Consider the following 6063-nt stretch of genomic DNA (forward strand, 5'->3'; position numbering starts at 1 on the left):
GGAGTAGTAGTCCTTTTTGTGCTCTTAATGACATTATGTATGGGATGTTACTACTACTCACATGAACAAGGTGAATTCGATCCCACTGTGTGCAATCCACGGCTTGAAGTTCTGTTTAATCAGGTACACTATTCACAAATGGTCCAAAAAGAAATTAAGTCTATTTTTTGTTTTATCTTGTCATATTCAGTACTTATACTAAGGGCTATTAATAAAAATTAAATTGATTCTCAATCTTTTGCCCAAGGTATCTGATACTTGAGTTTTACCATATAAAATGCCAAAGGGGGAGATTGTAAGTGTAAAATTATTCTACACGTTAAAGCTAATTGGCTATTTTATTTAGTAATAGCTTTATTTGTTTTTAATTAAGAAATTAATTAGAGTTGTTAGAATTTAGTCTATTTTGGACCATGTGATATCTAAATGTGTGGATGGTATGCATTGGTGAATGAAGAGAAAGACAGCAGCGCATGAAGCTTTCAAAGAGACAAAGTGTTGTGGCTGTGATTTAATTTGAACAAAGTAAGGGGCTATGATTAAGGATCACAAATGAGGCTTAACATCTACTATTTAAGGAAGTTGTTCGAAAGATGAAGATTGCGAATTTTGGAGATTAATATACTGAGCACACATCTGATTTACAAAGCTTCCTATTTTAATGAGTTTTATTATCTAATTCTTAAGAATATTTAATCTGTACTACATGATCAGTACGTGGTACTGCTGAAGCATCCTGTGAAGATTGTTCGGGTATTCGTGTGTCAGTCCTGGATAGGTGTTAGAAAGAGCGGTAAAAAGGCTGGAGGCCATCTATATTTACCTCTTGTAATACTCCTTTTGGTGAACATCTATAGTGGATTGGGCAGACGTGGGTTGCCCCGCAGGCGTAGGAGAAGGAGCAACGAACTGCGTAACAATTTCTTTGTGTTTTTACGTTCCTTTATGCTTTCTGCTTTTATTATTTACGCTTGCTTAAACAAGTTTAATTAATGAACATAACTGGTGCATAACTTAAATAACAATTAAAAATACATTGCTTTTTGTTTTCAAGTCTCACGGTGCAATTTCATAACCCTTTCCCGAGAGTGAATTTGATCTTGAACTCATCGGTCAGTCGAGTTTTGAACTTAGTTGCACTCATTAACTTTGTAATAATCCCTGTTTCGTCTATCTCTACATATAGACATTTCAATCTGTCAAGTCTATCTCTGCATAGACTACCTGTAATAGGCTACAGATTTGTCACTATTTTTTTTTACAGTTTTGTAAGTCTTTCCGTGATCTCATATGCCCAACAGATGTGGTGCATCACGAATTTCTTACCTCATTGGGTTTCAAACCCATCTCCCTTGAAGTATCAAGGACGGTCTTACATATAGACCTTTCGTGAAGGGGTCTGCTATATTCTTTTCAGATCTCACAAACTCCATTGTGATTACCCCATTCAACATTAATTGCCTCACAGAATCATGTCTGACTCTTATGTGTCTTCTTTTGCCATTGTAGACACTGTTTTGCGCAACATTGATAGCAGTTTGTGAGTCACAGTGTATCGGGACTGCAGGTGCTGGACACCCCACAACGGCACGTCTGCCAGTAGGTTTCTCAGCCACTCTGCTTCCTGGCTTGCTAGATCTAAAGCTATAAATTCAGCTTCAATCGTTGATCTGGCAATGCAAGATTGTTTTGACGACTTCCATGAGACAGCAGCTCCACATAGTGAATACATATCCACTTGTTGAGCTTGCATCATCGCCACCGTTTACCCAGTTCGCATCACAATACCCTTCTAGCACAGCTGGAGACCCTTTGTAATCTAGGCCCCAGTCTACTGTGCCTCTCAGGTATCTTAGTACCCGTTTTAGTGCATCCCAATGTGAGACACTCGGGTTGTGGGTATAGCGACTGAGTTTGTTTACTGCGTATGCAATGTCGGGTCTAGTATAGTTCATGAGAAACATCAGACTACCGATTATTTTTGCATACTCTTCTTGTGACACACTATTCTCCATGTTCTTTGATAATTTTACACTGGGATCGTAAGGGGTCTTGGCTGGAGTTACATCATAACTCCCAAACTTCTTTAGAAGTTTCTCTGTATAATGACCTTGAGATAAGAGGTAACCCTCTTTGGTTTTTGTGACTTTTATCCCAAGTATCACATCGGTCTCCCCTAGATCTTTCATGTCAAATTTGTCACATAGATTTCTTTTCGTGTCTTTTATAGCCTCAATATTAGGGCTAAAAATCAACATGTCATCTACATAGAGACAGATGATTACAATGCTAGACTTTATCTCTTTAGTATATAAGCAGGCATCTGACCGGTTAGTAGTATAACCCAGGTCTAATAAAGTTTTATGAAATTTTTCATACCACTGCTTGGGGGCTTGTTTCAAGCCATACAGAGATCTCTTAAGTCTGCATACTTTCCCTTCTTGACCAGGATCTACGCATCTGAGAGGTTGTTCCATATAGATTTCTTCTTCTAGTTCACCATTGAGAAACGCAGTCTTCACATCCATCTGGTGAACTAACAACCTGTGTAAAGATGCCAAAGCAAATAGAACACGAATGGTTGCTATTTTTGTTACCGGTGAGTAAGTAAAGAAATAGTCCTCACCGAATTTCTGAGTGTAGCATTTTGCCACTAGTCTGGCTTTGAACCTTTCAATTGAGCCATCTGGTCTCAATTTCCTTTTAAAGATCCATTTGCAACCGATAGGTTTGCAACCTCTTGGTAGATTAACCAACTCCCAAGTGTGATTTGACTGTATAGAGGCTAATTCATTTTTAACAGCCTCTTTCCACAATGTGGAATCTACCGAGCGCATAGCCTCTTGAAAGGTTTTTGGTTATTCTTCTAGGACCAATTGGCAGATGAATTGATCACAAATTTCATTTATGTCTTTCAATTCTGTCAAGTATGTTATGAACTTAGAACCAAAACTTTTCTCTATTCTAGCTCTTTTACTCCTTCTTGGTTCCTCCGAAGTGTTTGAGAAACTCAGAAAAGAGTAAGTAGAATTTTGTTGAAGACTAACCTCAGATGAGGGATAAGGTGTTTTCATAGGAAAGACTGTTTCAAAGAAAACGGCATCTCTTGCTTCACACATTGTACGATTTTCTAAATACATGAATCTATATGCAGCACTGTTCTCAGCATACCCAACAAAGATGGCATCTATAGTTTTAGCTCCCAAGTTGGGCCTTTTGAAGGACGGCAGTCCTACTTTTGCTAAGCAGCCCCATACTCTCAGGTAATTAAGGTTTGGGGCATGCCCCTTCCACAGTTCATAGGGAGTTTTATCAAACCCTTTGTGCGGTACTCTATTTAGAATGTGGTTTGCTGTTATAGCAGCTTCCCCCCACAAAGAGTCCGGTGCACCTGAGCTGATTAACATTGCATTAATCATCTCCTTGAGAGTTCGATTTTTCCTCTCAGCAATGCCATTTTGTTGAGGAGTGTATGGTGCTGTTACTTCATGAATAATTCCAGAATTTTCACACAGAGTTTTATGAGAATTAGATTCATATTCTCCGCCTCTATCAGATCGAAGTCTTTTTATCTTTTTGTCTAACTGGTTTTCAACTTTATTTTTAAAAACCACAAACTTTTGTTCAACTTCGTCTTTTGATCTCAATAGATAAAGTTTTGTGAAACGCAAAAAATCATCAATAAACATAATGTAATAACGTTTTCCACCTCTACTTTCAGTGGTTTTGAAATCAACTAAGTCCATGTGAATTAGTTCTAAAACAGATGTTTTTCTGTTACATACTGTAGAAAACGAACTTCTAGCAAATTTAGATTCAACGCAAATTTCACATTGTGTGCATGCTTCACTTGACAATTTTGACAACAAATTCATGCTCTTCAGTCTGTTTAGGCATTTAGTGCCAACGTGTCCTAATCTATCATGCCAAAGATTTAAAGAAACAACCATATACGTAGAAGAGGAAGCTTTATTATTAGCAACATTGTCTGAAATGAAATCACATTTAGTTGAGCCTACTTGAGCAACCTGATTTCTAGCTACAGAAGCATCTAACACAAAAAGGCCAGCACGAAAATATCCCTTTCCCAGGTATTTTCCACAGTGAGTCAGAACCAAGCGGTCAGACTCAAAAACCATTTTTATTCCAGCCTTATTCAATAGGCCTCCGGAAATTAGGTTTCTACGCAGGGAAGGAACATAAAGCACATTTTGCAATAACAGAAGCTTTCCGGAATAAAGCATTAACTCAATTTTTCCTCTACCACTTACCTTAGAGATGCTGGAGTTCCCCATAAAGACTTGTTCATCTCCGGTGTTGAGCTTGAGCACCTTGAACAGGTCTTTGTTGTTGTAGAAATGACGAGACACTCCCGTGTCCACAACCCACTCATCTGGATCTCCTACCATGTTTGCTTCAGTTATCACTGCTGCTACCATTTCGGTATCTTCTGAATTTTCCACTACGTTCACTTGATTCTTTTGCCCTTCACCACTTGGTTTTGGACCTATCTGGTTCGTTGAGCCCTTTCGGTGATAACATTGTGCAGCTTTGTGGCCACGTTTCCCACAAACATAACATTCTTTGTTGTTTTTCCCTTTTTTCTGAACTCTCCCATTTTTCACACGGTTATTATTGTTTGGTTTTGAACTCTTCTTTTGGTTTCTGGCACCTTCCCCAGATTTAGACCTGTCAAAACCCCCACCCGTTTCAACTACATTAGCTTTAATACTATCATAAAAATTACCAGATTTTTGAACCAATCGGTTCTCTTCTTCTATATTGATAGTGTTGATTAGATGCTGCAGAGTCTGATTCTTCATTTCGTGCTTCGTTTTGTTCTTGAAGTCTAGCCACGAATCGGGCAGCTTATCAACCAATGCGTCAGTCAGAAAGGCATCATTCACCACAACTCCTTCAGATTTCATGTCAGCTACTAGGTTTTCAAAGTCGTGTACCTGTTCCGTAATTGGTTTGTTGTCCGTCATCACGAAGTGCAGCCATCTATTCACAGCATATTTTCGCCTTCCAACATCATCAACGCCAAACTTGGCTTTCATTAGCTCCAATATCACTTTGGCAGACCGGTATGGCGAGTATATGTTGAAAAGAGGATTACTTACTCGTTGAAGAATTTCTGCCCGTGCAGTTTTATTATCTTTCTCAAATTTTGTTCGAGTTGTCTGTAAAGTTGTAGAGGCCTGAACCTGAGTCGTTTTTTCAGCTGTTGAGTCCGCAGAGGATGCCTGCTTCTCTGTTGTAGCAGTTTTGTCAGTTTGAGCAGGAGCCTGCACCACTATCTCTGTATTCTTCTCAGAATCCTCAAAGATGACATAATCTACATCTTTGGATTCCAGAATCATCATCACCTTTCCAGCCCATCGCTTGTAGTTCAAACCCCCCGTGAGAGGTTCAACCGGAGTAATATCAGAATGAGTATTCGACATTGTTGGATCACAAATGCTTTTAACTGTTGTACCCGTACGTGTGAAGCAGTAACACAGCAACAGTGTCGAAATCTGCAAACAAACGAATGAAAGTGGACTGAAAATATAGCAGGAAGTTTTATATCTGTGGCGTGTGTATTAACACTCCCTTAAAAGCATTTGCGATCAGGGTATCGCATGCTCTCGACAGGAAAACACAGATTTACGAAGAACAAAGATGTTCAGATTTGCTCAGGCAGGAATGAAGGTTTCAGCGTGTGCTTTGAGCAGAGATGGAGTGTGTTTATATACTAAGAGTATGAACACCCTACCAGTGAAACGCTACAATGAGGGAGAGCAAGGGAAGGAGTACCACACATATTCCACGCACGTTCACAGATGATCATTAGTGTGCGGACAAGGTGGTCAAAACTCCTTAGAGTATGAGCACCCCATCCAGTGAAACGCTACAAAGAGGGAGAGCAAGGGAAGGAGTACCACACATATTCCACGCACGTTCACAGATGTTCATTAGTGTGCGGAGAAGGTGGTCAAAACTCCTTAAAAATAGGGGTTAAAATAGATGTGCGGAACAAAATGTTCCTGACCCCACCGCACCTGCGAATCAAGCTGAGCG

The sequence above is a fragment of the Ipomoea nil genome, unplaced genomic scaffold, assembly GCF_001879475.1.
Source record: "Ipomoea nil cultivar Tokyo-kokei standard unplaced genomic scaffold, Asagao_1.1 scaffold2735, whole genome shotgun sequence".
Lineage (NCBI taxonomy): Eukaryota > Viridiplantae > Streptophyta > Magnoliopsida > Solanales > Convolvulaceae > Ipomoea > Ipomoea nil.